Source organism: Lagopus muta, chromosome 3 (genome assembly GCF_023343835.1).
Source record: "Lagopus muta isolate bLagMut1 chromosome 3, bLagMut1 primary, whole genome shotgun sequence".
In the NCBI taxonomy this organism is placed as follows: Eukaryota; Metazoa; Chordata; class Aves; order Galliformes; family Phasianidae; genus Lagopus; species Lagopus muta.
This window is the reverse complement of record NC_064435.1, coordinates 65,184,779-65,201,534: the sequence shown is the minus strand read 5'-3', so window position 1 is coordinate 65,201,534 and position 16,756 is coordinate 65,184,779. Positions and strand designations below refer to the sequence as shown.

The 16,756-nt window shown below is 39.1% G+C and overlaps 1 protein-coding gene across 10 annotated transcripts in view; it reads left to right on the top strand.

Moving 5' to 3' along the window:
• FHOD3 (formin homology 2 domain containing 3) overlaps positions 1-16,756 on the top strand; it is a 360,868-nt gene that overhangs the window by 55,068 nt on the left and 289,044 nt on the right. The window lies entirely within an intron of this gene.

Here is a 16,756-nt window from a genome sequence, read left to right as displayed (position 1 = left end):
GATATTTATTGTAAATAGCCAAGTGGTGTTGGTAGCACTGCTAATGAGAAGTTCAAATATTTTCTTCAGTGTTATATTTTTATAGCTAGATAAAACTTGTAGGCTGTCAGAGGGAAATTTGAGTATTAATCTCCTGTGTATTCTTGAGTGACCAAACAGGAAATACCTGTATCAGTGATGGGCTGACATGCCCTTTTTTCTTCAATGAATGAACTTTTTCATTTTTTACTATCCAGTAGTTGCTATTGTTGCTATTAATTTTTTTTTTTTTTAGATTTATTTTATTAATGACTTATTTTGCAAATGCTTTATCCTTCCTCATGATTTGACTAGAAATTTCTTCTGGTATAGTTTAAATGCAGGCAGTTCCTATCCTGCAAGAAAGGATCTATCTATACGGCAGGAGGGCATATGCTTAGTTCATATGTTTGTATTTGTATGCACAGTGTTATACATGCTTATACGCTGTTAAAAGCACCCAGTGTCTGTGCCATTGCATGGAACGCATGAGGGAGGTCCTTCTAACAGTGGGAAGAGCAAGGGAAACTGCATTCAAATGTGTGTTTGAGCTACGCTATGTATTCCAGCCTGTTGGAAAAGTTGAGTGTTTCCTAAGTCTGAAGATGGTGCTAGGGGAGTTATCAGCTTCAGCTTGCTTCACCTGTTTCAGCCTGGTCCCCTGCAATGCCCTCTTATCAGGTAGAACACATAAGGGACTTCGCTTTCTTTTACAGATGTCCATTTGTTTCTTTCATAAAAACAAAATAAAATCTCTGTGGGGTGGGGGGGGAAGTATTTAATAGCATGTTCTACTGCTGTTACCTTCTGTTTTCAGAAGAATCCCAAGTTTGTATATGAAAGTGTGTATAGGGGAAGGATGTTTTGCCATTCAAAATGGAGGGGCTGTTAGTGAAAATCTTGATGGCCAAGAAGGATAAAAATGAAGTTTAAGAACAGCTGCACTGAGTAGCATGTTCTCCTCTTTCTTATCTAATGGATACTTCGGTATCTTTGGAAACTCATCTTCCCTCTAGCAAAATTAGCTTCTGCTCAGTGAGTGAATCATGACTACTGTGAAAAGGACAACATCAGTAGATATGTTAGGATGACAGTAATGTCACTCAGATGAATGTGTTACAAAAAGAGTTCTAGGAAAGAATAAGAGACATTCAGAGGTCAGGGCTGTGAGTTACTCCCATTGGCTCTAAGAGTCTTAGTATAAATGGATAAATAGAAGGAAAAGATCAGTGTTATTTCTGCTGCTGTGCTCAAGTGTTTTGTTAGAGCTGATGCAGAAATTCTGGTTGTTGGAACACAAGTCTTTCTAGGCAGATTCTCCTCTCCCTTGTGAAGGTTTGGGGTCAAAGGTAGTCCATTTGACCTTTGTGAAGCACTTGAAAACAATGGTGTTTTTTTCTTTGATAATTTGTATGAATCCGTTTCCTGGATATCGGATTCATAGGCACATCCCTTCCCAGGAGAAAGAAGTTAGTTTTGCTCTAGCTCTCAGCATGATATTTTTGACCAGAGCTTCTTCAAAGCAAACCAAGATCACTGTATGTTTCAGACATTACAGAACTTGCTGCGCTTCATGCAGAGCTGCAAGGACCCGCTTCTGAGGCCTTTTCATATAAGAGGCAGGTTTTTTTTCTCCTTGTGTCTTTCATATTATTTTAGTTTTTTCTGGTTCTTGTGAGTACTCTGGCATGTTGCTGGGGGTTTCAGACACAGACGCTGCCTGTCGGCACCTGCTGATGAATGAGTCGGTGGCAGTCGGTCAGGCACAGCGTGCACGCCCTCGTGCATCCCTCCCTGTGAGGGTCAGGTTAGCTGTGCTTTGGCATTTAGCTCCCCACTGGAAAGATCTTTGCCTTGTTTCCTGTGAATAACAAGAAAAAGGAGGGGAGAGGCACTGCGCGGGCTACCTGCCCTCTCCCTGCTGGGAAGACAAAGGATCTATTTTCAGGGCAGCTGCATGTTCTGGGCATGTAAATGTGATATCTTATCAGAGGCTGCTGTGGTGCATGTCACCATTCACCCCTTTCACATCATCTTGTTGGTAGATAGTGAAATGGTGACTTTAGCATATCGTTTCTTCCTTCATTAGTTGATAATGTGAAGAGCATTACAGTGACCAAACTATGCCCTTGTGACCTAACTGCAGCTCTCAGAATTTGGTACTGCTGTTCTTTGCATGCTTGTGCACACATGACATCACTGCTCTTCAGTCTTTTCTTTCCTCGGTGATAGCATTTCTAGTGCATTACAGCCTCAGTACTTAGCAGGGATACCTTGTTTAAACCAGAAGGAAAAACAGTAGTGTGGTTTGGATAAAGAGCCTGAGTTTCCATCCTTCTGCCCTTTCTTTTCATGATTTTTTTTTTTTATGGTGTTAAGTAACACCAAAACTATAAAGGGAAGCTCTTAAATTTTCTCAACATCTAATTTATGAGTAAAAGTAGTTGTCACTACTATTTACTTGCAAATACTTGTTTGCAGCTTTGAAACAAATGCCTCTACAGATTAGGACTGTATTTTGGTGCTGCAATGAAGCAGAGATTAGCTGGTTCCCACTAGAAGAGATCACCCCCTTCAGTATTCACTGCTGGCTTTGCCTGCTCAGCAGAGACCACAGCAGTGAAGTCTGTTGCTTTTGCTGTTAATGTCTTGGTCAGTTTAGAGCACAGAGAAGGTTGCATACAACTGAGTCCCTGATTACTTAGGCTTGAGGCTCCTGAGTCCTGGCCTCCCAGCTTCCTTGTGATATTCAGGAGTTTCAGTCTGACTGAATGAAGTGTGCACTGGGGAGCAAGGCACAGCAAGGACTCAGTGATAAAAAGTTGTCCCTTTAATTGAGTCCTTGTATCTTAGTTTGCTGTTTCAGTTCTTCCGTTCTGATCCAGTTAGTGTTACATTTCTCAGCTTCGCATCCTTGACAGTCAAATGCTAGAAAATTAAATTTCTTGGAAAAGCTGGTTTTCTTGAGGGTAGATGTTTCAAATCAAAATAGAAAAGAAACACTTGTGTTGAGGAAGCATGGTTTTCTCACTCTGTGGTTTCTTGTCCATTGAACTGTAAACCTGTTTGAGGTATCTGTCTGGTACTTCAGCTGTTGTGAGCTCCAGAGTCATGAAGGCAGCAGTATACTGCTTAGTTTTGCATGGAATGAACGAATGCTTCTGTGCCTTTGCAAAAAAAAAAAAAAAAAAAAAAAAAAAAAAAAAGTCTCTATATATATATATCTATCTTGGTTACTTAAGCACTTGATTCTTTGTATTCCAGCTCTAGAAACTTCCAGTATGGATACCTTTTGTCTTTTCTTTTTGATGATCACTTCCCTTTAACTATATTTTCTTTGACTGTCTCTTGTAACCTGTTTTTTAATATTTCTTTTCAGCAGCTGAACTGTGCACAGTTTTAAGAGGACTAGCTTCTCTTGTCTGGTAACTGGTGTGCATGCAGGAAGATGGGTGTGTAGGGGCAGAATCTTTGTCAGTACTGCTTACAGTAAGTAAGAGGAAGGCACAAAAATGTATTCTGAGGAATGTAAATGAAACCACTTCCTAATCCCTGGTAACAAAGTGAAAAGAGTGATAAGCTACCCAGCCCTTGCAGCATGGCTTTATGGGTTTTAAAAAAAACAAGCAGATAATAATTTGATGGGAAATAACTCTGACAGGCCTAAGGAAGTAGTTGTTTGTAAAGAAGGTGTGTACACATTGTCATCTTGTGCCTTAAATGCTTTGCAGAGACACATTGCCAACAGGTATAATGTAAGTTAAAGAACTATTTTGTTATCCTGCATGATCAAAATAAATGATTGTCCTGTTCTTTAGAGGGTTACCTTACACAAATGTTTAGGTTATTCCTGATGGATGTGTTGTGAAAGATTTTCCTTTTCCTTTTTGCAAAGAGTGGGCAAACATGAATAAGTCCAGAAGAGCTGTAGAACAAAATGTCCTTGCTGGGTCAGATCAAATGTCCATGGAGACCAGTTCTCCTACTTCCTTCTCCAACAGCAGGGAGCAGTTGCCTAAGCAAATGATACAAAAACAATATAAACTGCAGATATTTCACCAGAGTATTTTCTGTCCTCTGACAGTTTTATGCTTTATAGTCTTTGAGATGTTGTCTTCACAATTATTTACTGTCTGTGGATTTTTCTCCCAGAAACCTGCCTAGTTACTTTTAAGACGCCATTCTTGCTTTTATTTTATGAGAAATGTCTTGACTGTGAGTTCCAGCAGTTCAGTATTCTTGGTGAGGCAGAAGCTCTTCTGGGTTAGTTTGGACTTCAAACTTTTGTTAGATAACCTGTGGCCTTCCAATATTTGAAAGGAGCATATAAATAGGAGAGGGGGAACAGCTGTTCTCAGGGATGCATAGTGATAGGACAAGAAGGAATGGTTTTAAACTGAGACAGGGGAGGTTTAGGTTAGATATTAGGAGGAAGTTTTTGACAAAGAGTGCGTGTCCTGGTGGTAATGCACTGGAACAGGTTGCCCAAGGAGGCTGTGGATGCCCCATCCTTGGAGGTATTCAAGGCCAGGCTGGATGTGGCTCTGGGCAGCCTGGTCTGGTGGTGACCCTGTACATAGCAGGGGGGCTGAAACTAGATGATCATTGTGGTTCTTGTGGTACTAAGATGATCAGGGGGCTGGAGCACCTCCCCTATGAGGACAGGCTGAGGGAGTTGGGCTTGTTCAGCCTGGAGAAGAGAAGGCTGCGGGGTGACCTCATTGCAGCCTATCAATACCTGAAGGGAACCTACACCCAGGAGGGGAGTAAACTCTTCAAAAGGGCTGACAACAGCAGGACTAGGGGAAATGGCTTTAAGTTGAAGGAGGGAAGATTTAGGTTAGATGTTAGGGGGAAGTTCTTTACTAGGAGAGTGGTTAGGCCCTGGAACGGGCTGCCCAGGGAGGTTGTGGATGCCCTGTCCTTGGACGTGTTCAAGGCCAGGTTGGACGGGGTCCTGGGCAACCTGATCTGAATGTGTATGTTTGGTGGCCCTGCTAGGCAGGGGGGTTGGAACTACATGATCCTTGGGGTCCCTTCCAACCCGGGTGATTCTGTGATTCTGTGATCTGTGATTCTGTTCTTTTCAACCCAGGTCATTCTATGATTCTAGCTATATTGGTAAAGGAATTCATGATTCACCATACCTTCCATTAAATTTCAGTAGTGGTCTTTGTTCCCCTCCCACTTCACCTTTTTTACGGGATGGAAATCCCTGACCTGGCAGACCATTCCCATTGTGGAAGCTGGACCACCTTCATTATGTAATGTTTCAGTAAAGCACTTCAGCAGTTATTTGCTATATATCAACCTCTTTTCATTTATCTTTTCTGTAGTCCTTTTATGGAGCTTTTGAAATTGGGCCGTTAAATCAATCTACTGTAAAATTGTGTACTGGATACACAATTTCTTTAAATAGAGCTTTTAATTATGATTTCTACTTTTTGTCTTCCCTTTACTCCCTAAGACAACTTAACTCGGAAGCATTTACAAAAAAATGCTACAGATCAGGTATTTTATGAGCATCTTCTGAGTGGTAAATACTCAATTCAAAGCTTTAACTGTATGAAAAATTTGAACAATCTCTTTTGTCTGACACTTTTCTATATTAATTTCATCTGTCACTTATATGCTCCCATCAGAGTTGTATGCTCCTTTGGCAGTTCTTCTATGCTTGATACTGCTCTTGCTTGTTTTGAGTCGCCGAGCAGTAACAAAACTTGCTCAGCTATAGCACGGGCCCCAGCACCCATTCAGTTAGCTGGAGTTTGAATTCAAAGTTTTAAAGTATAAATTGAATATAAATTTTAGCTCTGGAATCTCTAGGGTGTTAATGAAGGCTTTAATTTGCTCTAATGTATCTATTTTGATGTAAAGATGAAGATGTCACTATCTGCATGTTCAGGTGTATTGAATGGGTCAAAATTAATGCTTAGATTCCTTGTATCAGGGGAAACTTATCTGAACTTGAATGTGTGTACTCACATTCTTTTTTTTTTTTCCCCTTATATTTAACCAGTACTACTTTCTGTTTATTCATCATTTCTATATTTTCATAGATTTCTAAGAGCTCATCTCAAGAAAAAAGTCAGTATGTTTGGCTGAAATTCAAGATCATTTTTCTATCTCAGTATAATTGATTGAACATGGCCATTAAATCTTAATTAACATCATTTAGTAAAAATACTGACTATAATTACTTCAATTTGACACAAAGCAGGTCTTTGTATGAGTTCATTATCCTGTGTGAAATAACATCACTGCTGTTACTGTGCATTCCTTCTGCTTGTTGAGCTGCTATGGAGAAAGCACTTGCAGGATGAAATTCTTTTCTTCCCTGTGATGGCAGATTCACTCAGTCTGAGCTCTAAAAACTTGTGTGTAAATGTGCTGTTTTAACGTTTGGGAAGGTCCAGTGACTCACTGAGCCTGTTAATGACTTCAATTATGGTTATAAGTGCTTCACCCTCTATTTTAATGTCTCATGCCCCACAGAGGCCGAAACTGAAATGTACCAATAACCTCCTTTCCCTAAGCCCCAAACTCTTACTGTGAGGTGAGTTGGAAGATCCTCTGTATATCACAGATAAGCTAAATTTAGAGTATGATTTGTGTGGGAAAGCACGGTGCTCCTTCCTGTTCCTCTGCCATGTTTTACCCATCCCTTAGCTGTACAGGGACATATGCTGGGCCATGTTTTCTGTGAAATCCCTGAGGGCCCTGGCTTTTCTAGCAGTCTGTGCCCTGTGATATGAAGGTGTATTTAAGATACATGTGACTTGAGACATTAGGTGTACAGAATACCTGTGTCCCTGGCAGGGCTGTGGAGGCAGGAAGCTTTAGCCTGAGAAACAGGTAGAGACAGGGTTTCTGCCACCAGAAAAAGCTTGTCTTGTGATTGTACCCATAAGTACCCCAGGCTTTCTGAAGGGAGTCAGAATGGTGCTTTAACCACAGTATGTGACACTTGCTGCATGTGTGTGCTGGGTACTCCTTTACTTCTACCTGGATTTTCTGAAATACCTGGTTTGTTCTCCTCAGATGACAGAGATGATAATTTTGGGATGATTAATTTGGAAATTTTTTTTGAGCTTTCACACATCAAGAGGTCAGTTACACTATATGGAAAGTTTGTGTGTTATCTTAAAAGGCTTTTGTGATTAGGTAGGATTCCACTTGTGACGTTTTTGTTGATCTCTTTATTGGGATTAAGCCAGAGACTTGGCTCTTATTTGAGGAAAGGGGGTGAGTTGTAGGGGTGAGTTGTGAGTTGTTCTTTTGTTGTTGAATGGAACGCTTGCACACGTGGAAGAAAACTCTTTAAAAGTCTGATCTGAAAAAGTAATATCTGATCATTTACCAACAGAGGAGAATAGGGGGGGAAAATGCCATCCTTTCCACTATGTAATTTTGTAGAACTACTCACTTTGCTTGTTTGTACTTGTTCACCAGCAGACAACATTCTGATGACTCTAGTTTTATTATTTAGCTGCTTGCTAATTGGGAACTCCTATTTGAAACTGCTTGCAATCCCTGAAGCCTTATGGTCTGTTTTCACGTGTAAATCTGTCTCACAGTGGCACAAAAAAAGTATGACCATGCTGAAGACAGAGAGTGGTGAGCATGGAGGACAGCTGATGAACCCTTTCTGCAGAAGAGATCAATTTATCATTGAAACTCGCAAAAAGTCTCTGCAAATATGTAACACACATCAGAAATGCAAAGAGACCAGGAAGGTATAAACTTGTTTTCACAAGGAAAAGAGATTTCTGCAGTTTTAATTTCTATGCATGAAAGTGTTTATGGATGTTAGTTTGAAAATTTGTGCGTGCTTTCAAACTGGAATACTGCTGTAAAGAACATGCTTTGGAAATTCTGTGCTATTTTGTACTATATTATAGCTAGTTTACTACATCATTTGTAGTAAAAATCACTTCAGAAGAGTATTCTACTAGTCTATATATAGTTCAGGGATTTAAGACTGGAAAGCTCATCCTCTGAGACCAGTGTTCTGCTATTCTGCATTACATAATCTCCACTATAAAGCTACTATATTGTTTACAGGAGCACTAGCTGCTTTTTAGCTTCCAGTCACATTTACAAATTGCTAAGCTCATTCTGTAGATACTGGATAAAATTGAATTTCTGCTGGCCATGTAGCAACCTGAGATTTAATTACTGCTGACCTCACTTGGCATCCCACCCTTAGGAACAGCTGTGTGTGCTGAATCAGATCTTCAGCCTGTGCAAAGTAATTCTCCTGTAAGTCAGCTGAGAAGCTTGTACAGTGTGTGTGTGTCACCTCTGTCACGTATAGAGAGGGAACGCTGCTCTGTGGATCCTGAGTTCAAAAGCAGCAAGCAGTTTCCACGGAGGAATCTCAGGGTAGAAAGAAATCTGCATAAATGTACATTATAGAGGTGAGCAGGGGAGTAATGAAGGTCTTATGCTTGAATTTCAAATGAGATGTTTCTGTTTCTCTGTTGTCCCAGAGGAGTTCTGAGGAGCTTGTTTTGTGCTGAGCATGTCTCATTGCATTGATTTTTGAGTAGAAGAGCATGTTATGTGGCATTGGCATGTGGTCATTGGACATTGCTCAAACGCAGACTTTTGTAGAGGTGGAGGAAGAGCTAGGTCTCGCCTTTCTGAATCTGGGCAATTTATCTTCAGCAAACTGTGACAGAGATTGCTCCTCAACTCTGCGGTGTTACATACCCTGCAAGTTTCCAAAGGAGCAGCTGGGAAGGCAGGGAAGGCTTCCACTGGTGTTACAGTAGAGTATTTGGCTCTGACAGTGAAATATGAGTATGTAGCTTGAGGCTACTAAGCTAATTGAAGGAAGGGGGTGGGGAGGAGAATAAAAGTCCTCCTTCCCTCCTAGACCCCCCAGAAAGACTTCCAAAGACTTTCACCTGATCCCCAAGGGAAAGCCTGCTCTTGAGGATGAAGAATGTGTTAGTGGATGTATCTTTGTATCAATGTGTCAATGGTCACATTAACCATTGTATCCAAAATGAACACCTTGGTTTCATTTTCTCATTACGAAAACACTGTTACTGGGGTGAGATGAAACACGACTGGCTCCAAAGTCCTGAATTCTGTTGTAAAGGGATACCTGGATTTAAATGAAGCTGAGTTAATTCAGTACAAGTTCACTGCTAGAGGGTAGGTCAGTTGAGCAAAGGTAAAATATTGCTATAATAGGCAGATAACTCTTTAAGAAAGAGAGACTGAAATAGAGTACAGTAATTAGGGAAGTAGGCAAATGTATTGCATGATACTACTTACATGAGAAGGGCTGGAGTCAACAGTTAATTTCCTGAAGGTTTTTGTCTGTAACACCAAAAGGAAAGCATACAAAAATGGAAACAAAGCAACGTTTCTATTGTGATTTCTTTTGTATATGTGCAAGGTACTTTCCAAATACTTCAGAAGGATAATCCTGTCTTCAAAGCATGCTTTTTTTTTTCTTTTTGAATGCAAAAAGGTAGACAGAGATTAGGAGAAGGGTAACTAAATAAGGAATATACATTTAATATAAATACCTAATTGCACATCTAGAAAATGTTTGACATAGTTAAAGTTGAGAGGTAAAACCTCTCAAAAAAAAATCTGAAGAACAGTGCATGCTGTAGGTCACACAAGACTTCTCCCCATCCTGCAGGCAACTGAAGGGCAGCAGTGCTTCACGAAGAATGCATATGTAGTCCAGAAAAGAACATTTTGCATAGGGAGGGAGTTCAGTAACAGAAACAAAGCTTTGTGAAAGACTCCAGAAGAGGAGCCTTACATTTTGCCAATGATTTTCTCCGTTATTTGCTGACATAAAAAGAATGTTGACATTAAAACAAAAACAAACAAAAAAACTTATTAAACTTCAGGTGCTGGAGGGTATTGGTTTTTAAAAAGCACATTTCTTTTTCTGTATCAGTAAGTAGATTTCCTTTCTATCTGCTGATACTACGGGAAAAAAAAAAATGCTCAGAGCAAAATTTCTCTGATCTGCATGAAATATTTTTTCTTTCTTTTTTTTTTTTTTTTAATCTTTCCCTGACTACCTCTTTGCCTCCAAGGAGAGAGTCAGCAGACCATATGGCTAAAGCTTGGTCAAAAAAAATAAACAGTGAAGAGAAGGGTCTTACAATAACAAGAATTAGGTGATGTTAACAAGAGGGTAAACTACCAGACTGACTTGTAGCTAACCTCCTGGAGTTCTTGTGGGCCAGGGATGTCACTCAAAGGTTGTGAAGGATGACTGGTGAGACATCTGCTTCCTCCATCAGCAGCGCAGGTCTAGGGATATGATTCTCACTAACAATTAAGCAAATGTAACTGAATTTTACTAGCTTGTTATGAACATGAAGGTGATTGGTGCAGTGCATCTCTTTTTCCTTCTGTTCTTAGCACAGTAATTACTCAATGGGATAATTTCTACCTTTTGGTAGCAAGGCTATTCAAGGAAATCTTTATTAAGTAGCATATGCGTTTTTAAGCTGTTTTGCAAGTCTACTTTCAGGATAATAATCAATTGTTCAAGTATCTTTCTGAAAGGAGGCTCTTGCCAAGGACTTTTCTTGGAGGTATGCCATGTGTGATTACCGGTACTTCCAGAAGACAATTTATAGCAGAAAAGTGTGACATTAAAGCAGAAGTACCTCAGTTGAAGAACACTGGATTTGGGACTGTAGTGCTTCTATTTGCAGCTCTGTGTATCCAGTGTATATGTTGTGTGGCCAGAACTCCCTTTCATTCAGGTCAATATCATTTTCTATTCTTCTCTTCCATGTCACCTCCCCAGTGTTCTAAACAAAATCTACAGAGGTCTCTCCTTTGTACTGGTATACTAAAATGGCTTATCTAGATGTCTAGGTCTTCAGGAAAAGAAACAAGTGTGTTCACCTATTCCTTCCTTTTTTAGGAAATGTTCACAGTAGAGAGCATATTCATTCTCTTTTTATTTCTTACACTTTGATTTAGATATCTTACAGAAGCCTTTGAATGATCTGTTATCTGTAAAAGTCTTGAATGAGAGGCTGAGAGAAACACGATACACAATTGCAACATGATGGTTGCAGGCATTGTGAGGCCTGGTTACTTCTGAAAAGTCTGGTCAGGCTGAATTTGGTTGGACTTTACTATTCAAGTTGATACTTGTGTTCTGCAGTGTTTGCCATGCTTCTCTTCAGTTTTGCCAGAGCATACGTGTTTGTCATGTGAAAAACAATCCAAAAGAGTAAAATTTCTCTAGATGCTCACATGAGGAAGGATTTTAAAAAGTTAGGTTAAGTTTCTGAAACATTATTGTTATCAGTGATATATGAGATTCACTAAATAGTTATCACTAATATTTGTTTTTTCTTGAGTTTATAGAAGGAAGTGTATGAGGTGCTCTGTATACAACTATGGCTTCATTTTCCTTGGATGAGTTCGTAGATTAGAGGTAATTATACTGTAGGAGGCTGCATGGATAAATGAATGAGATCTCTGATTGACTGAAATGGAAATTTTGGACAGTTTCTTTTGTCTTTTTCCTTTTTTTGTTTAAAACATATCTGTGGTTAGTTGAGGGCATCTTAAGTATGAAAGCACTGATATCTGGTCAATCTGAGAGAGATGCAAGCTTTTGCCGTTACCTTCAAGTAGCTTTTTTTGCCTCCACACATTATTTTTGTTTTAAGAACAACAACAACAACAACAAAAAAGCAACAACAAAATGTCCCAAACAAGGAGACATTATAAACTAAATATCAGTATTCAAAGGAGGATTATACTTGCCTCCTTTTCCTTTACCATTTTTTGGAAGCGGGGGCACTTGAATCCTTCTCCTGACAGCAACCACCAAGTCCAGTTTTGTTGGAAGTTTGTCTAGAAGAGATAGTAAGGTGGTAGCATTCTGCTTTATTTACTCTGTTTTAAAACAAGTAGAATAGATACAGATTGCAAAAGCATTTTGTACTGAGAGAACCTGATAGTTAAAAGTAAGGAGGCAGTAGCTGTTGTAAGTTGAAATTTATAACATCTTAACTCTGATTATCTTTATTGTTTTTTGTTAAATGTGTTGATTTTTTTCTTGTATATATTTGAAGCATAATTTATAGTATATCAGATGAATGCTTGTCTCCATTTTCTGAATTATTTTCCTTTTTTAAATAGACCAGTATGTGTTCTCTTCTGGCCTACTTCAGAGTAGCTGTGTAGAGGTGTGCCACAGCAGTGCAACGGTTCTGTAAAAACTCAATGTGTAAATTTTCAAAAGCATTGTGGAATTATTTTTTTTTCTTGAAGCCTTGTGTTGGGCATCCTAATTAGTGAAGTTCAAGAGAGTCCTATTACAGGTAAATTGCTTCTTCCCTTGCTAGCTTTTCAAAAGACTAGTGAAATATATCCTGGATTAGAGTGACAAATTAATACGACACTTTCTCCTTTGAACCCTCTTGCATTCCTAGGATTTGGATGGCAAATGTAGATAATCAGATTTGGTTCCTTGCTGAAGCATTTAACTGTGTACTACAGGGCTGATCTGTCTGTCAAAGGGAATCAAATCTCTCTTGTGTAAGCAGAAACCTGTTACGGTGGAGGGAAGTGCAATTACAGTTTAAATTGGTTGCAGCACTGATGCTGTTCTGTGTTGTTTTTTAGAAAAGTTTTGCTTTTCATGAATGTTTCCAAGCTGGCGTAAGGGTAAATGAGTTGCAGAAAGTGGTGTGCTTTTCTTCATTTGTGCTAATCAGCATGAGAAACTGCCGGGTGCAGCTGCACACCGGTTGAAATGATGCTAAAAAGATAAGAGCACTTGTACTTAGTGCTTGTACCTAGTGGAATCAGATAAAAAGTAGAACAAGATTTTTCAAAAACCAGCAACACATTTTCTCACCTTTCTGAGCTTCTTGTTCAGTGTTATACTGCCCTGAACCCTGCCCTGCCTAAGACTCAGCCTTGAATGTTAAGTCTTCTTTCACTGGCCTTTGCAAATGACTGTGTAAAACACTGTGATAGCCAAGCCTGTTGGAAATCATGGTGACGGTTATTTTGGAATTGAATGTGGGTCCCTGTCCTCTTGAATGTAAAATTCAGTCCTCTAAAAGGACCATACAAATGCCAGGTTATATTTCCTTCAGATATGTCATATCACTTGGTCTGGGAAACAGCTCCCTTGACAGACTGCAGCCATGATTGCAAGCCCAAGTAAGGAGTTATGGGAACAAAGCAGTCTTGTTGAACAGAAGAATGAAGAGGGCAAAGGATGATGAAATAGTATGTAATAACCTGTAAGTTATTTGTAATGCTTCCTAGAAATGCTTTAAGGAAAAAAGCACCACAATGGTTTTCCCAGATCTCTCCCTGCTAAATGGAGGCTAACTTCTCTTCTGAATTGCTGGAAAGTTCAGGTTTGTCTTCTGTACTGAAGAAAAGTACATGTCAAATTCAAGGGGAATTTTCCTTGCTTGAGTCAGCTGAGCTTTACTGCTTAATAAATGTTTATTTTGCTATTAACATGGATTAGAGAGTTCTGAATGCCTCCAGAAGTGAAGGTTACTCATGGTAAAGAACATGCTTTTGCTGGACCTGGAATTGCTGCTTCCTATATTTTTGTTGCTTTGGATCTGTGGGCAGCCAAACTGAGGCAGCCTGGCCTGGGGTAGAGATATGTGCAAACTGTGAAGTTATAGTTTTCAGTAGCTTTGTGTATCTTCAATAAAGTTATTTACTTGCTTTTTGATTTTGTTATTCCTTTTAAAAGAATTTTTTAAGAGAGTGAAAAGGAAAATCACTTTCTTTTGGATCCTAGATGTTGACTTACATAAGAAAGCTACCTGCAGTGATAATATGCAGTCTTCACCCAAAAGCCTCAGCCAAAAGCTATCCTTAGTTTGCAAGACTTTCACACTCTTTTCAATTTCTAGTGTGGATTATTATGGTTTTGATGGCTACGTGTGTGGCAGGATGAGAGGGGTGACAGCAGAGGCTTGTGATGTGGGTGGCTGTCCTCAGACACTGCTGTGGACTGCCCTGGGGATCTGTTGGTGGCAGGTATCCAGCTGCAGAAAGGATTCATGATCAAGCGTTTCACCCTTCATTTTGCCCAGAAAAATGGCTCAGGGATTCTCTTGTTCTCCTCACATTTCACAAACTGGGGAGGTCTGAGCCTGTGTTTCTGCACTCAGGATGCGTCATTGTGGCCACTTCCTAGGAGGTTCAAAAATGAAACTGAAACTGGAGGATTTGCTGTGAAAATGCAGGGATTGGCTCAGCTAATAATCACTGTTTTTGGTGTTACGCAAATGATCTAGGTTGGGTACAATTTGTTTTTTTTTTTTTTTTTTTTTCTTACAGCTGAATATAGTGGATAGCTGGTAGTAGAATAAGGGCAGCACTATATGTAGAGAAATATATGGAGCTAACAAAAGTAAAAAAGACTGGTTGTCCCAACACTCAGCTTTACAACATCAATTATTGCTGGGAACATAAAGGTAGCAGGTGAACACAGCTTGACCTAAGCTTTGTTGCAGCTGGCATAAAATTCCTTTGATTTGAAAAGTGTTGAGGATTGGTTCTTTCTGTGGAAGAACTATTCACATAAATTTTGTGCAACCCTGTCAATTCAGTAATGATTTTACTAGATTCTGTTCCCACATTTTACTTTGTTTGAATTCAGAATGTGGTACAAGTAGCAACTCCTGTACCCAAGTGTTCAGGCTACCCATGTGTATTCTCCTTGTGCTGGTGCTTGGGAAGAGGTACTTCCTTCTGCCTGGGAGTTGTAATGAATATCACTTGTACCATGTGCTCTGTAACTGGGGCACTCTCAGTTGGCAGTTAAGGACAGATTTACTGCCAAGTATTTCATTTTCAGAATGCATAAGAAAATACAGCGCAAGCAAATAAATAACTTGCTTACTGCAAGGAATAGGTCAGGTCTATTCGGAAATAAAGCCTGGCAGCTTTAAAATCTGGACAGTTTTCTTATAAATGTGAACATATGATGTGCACAATATACTATCCCTGACCGTTAATACCATAGTGGTCATTTCACCAACTGCTAAGAATGGCTGTCAGAGACTATCATACACCCAAAAAGTTATTGAGAAGTTTGGGCATTGGGTTATATTCTTTCTGCAAGTTGATTTTGACCATTTTGACCATTGATGCCCTTGTATACTTAATTCATTATAGTTCTGGGAGTGAATGTGAAGTATTGAAATAAACTTCTCTAGTAGGATTAGTTAAATATAATATTTTAGTATATCCTGTGATATTAAATAGGTTTGTGTTCTACTAGTTCATAATCCTGTAAACTCTGGGGCAAGCTTAAGCAAAACTGTGCTCATTATATCTTGAGTTCTGCTATTAACATCAGAGAGTTTTGGGGCGCAAGGTTTCATGTGAAGCATGCACATAAAGTAACATAATGTGTCCTGTCTAAGTGGCAGGACTTCTTTAGTCTAGACTTCTCTTGGTCATGTGTATATGTGCATGTGTGTATGATCAGTCTGGGAGCACAGTTATGGCTTGATATTGACTAGAAAAACTTCTCTTGCTGTATTAAAGATAATATACCTGATTCGGTGAAGTAAAGAAATAAGGCACACTTACATTTTTTTACTCTAGATACTCAAAGGCTCATGGCCAAAAGGAGATTCTGTATCTTTCAATGCCAGGTTGTTATTTCGAGTGATTTTTGGTAGTGAATTGTGTTTGTTGATTGGACACTGGAGTTAGAATTGTGAATACGTGAATTAGCATTAATTCAGAACTGGCACTTCTTTCTTGCTTAGTCACTGTATAAAAGTATATGATGGCATGTTAACATAAACTAGCAAGCAATAGAGCATTGAAGAAAACTGAGATCAGCTGTGTTCTTTGAGTTATTGAGTCATAAGTGCTGGGTTTTGATGTTGTTAAGAAGTCTTTTTAATTCAAGAAGCAGCTGAGAAGAGTAATTTGAACCAGTTCACTTCCAGAGTACCATAGCAATTTGTTCTGGATGACTTGTCTTCAATGACTTTGAATTGTTTGTCTTCTGATTAGTTTTGGAGGTGTTAATGAAGATTCCTGAAAGTGTTATGCAAAATGCTGTGTTTGCTGTTGTTTTTATTCCTTTATTTGCTAAATATATATGTACCTGACAGAGCAGTTCTCTATGTATATTGGTATTCCATATGATTTATACTAATATGGGAGCCTTGACTGCAGTAAAAATCTCATTCAAATGCTGAATTTGTGTTTATATTTTCATTTCAACTCCATTACTAAAGGATTAAAAACTTGGAACGTAATGTGAGATATTTGTTTTCAGTTTTATGCCAGAAGAAAGAGGTTAACATGGGTTAATTATGGGGCACGAATCTGAAAATTTTTGTTCCAACTGAATTAGTTTCATTATTTTGTTGTTATTAATAGTAATTAATCAGTGATAATGCAAAAGATTTGGCAGAGTAGCAATGCACTTAAATAACTCTAAGCATGTTAGCTGACTTCTAAATCTGCTCAGGGCTCTTATATTCAGTTGCAGTTCCCTGATTCAGGATCTTGTGGGAGTTAACATGCCTGTAACCTAACAATAATTTTGCACCTCCCAAGAGAGAGATATTGCTTTACAGCATTCATGAATGCCTAAACCAGAAAGGAGGATGGCATACTTCTTAAAAATGATGAATGCAGTCTTCACATTTCCCAGTTCTTTCCTTGTTAGTTGTTTGTGTTTCTTGAAAAGTTTTCCAATTTGTGGATTAAAATG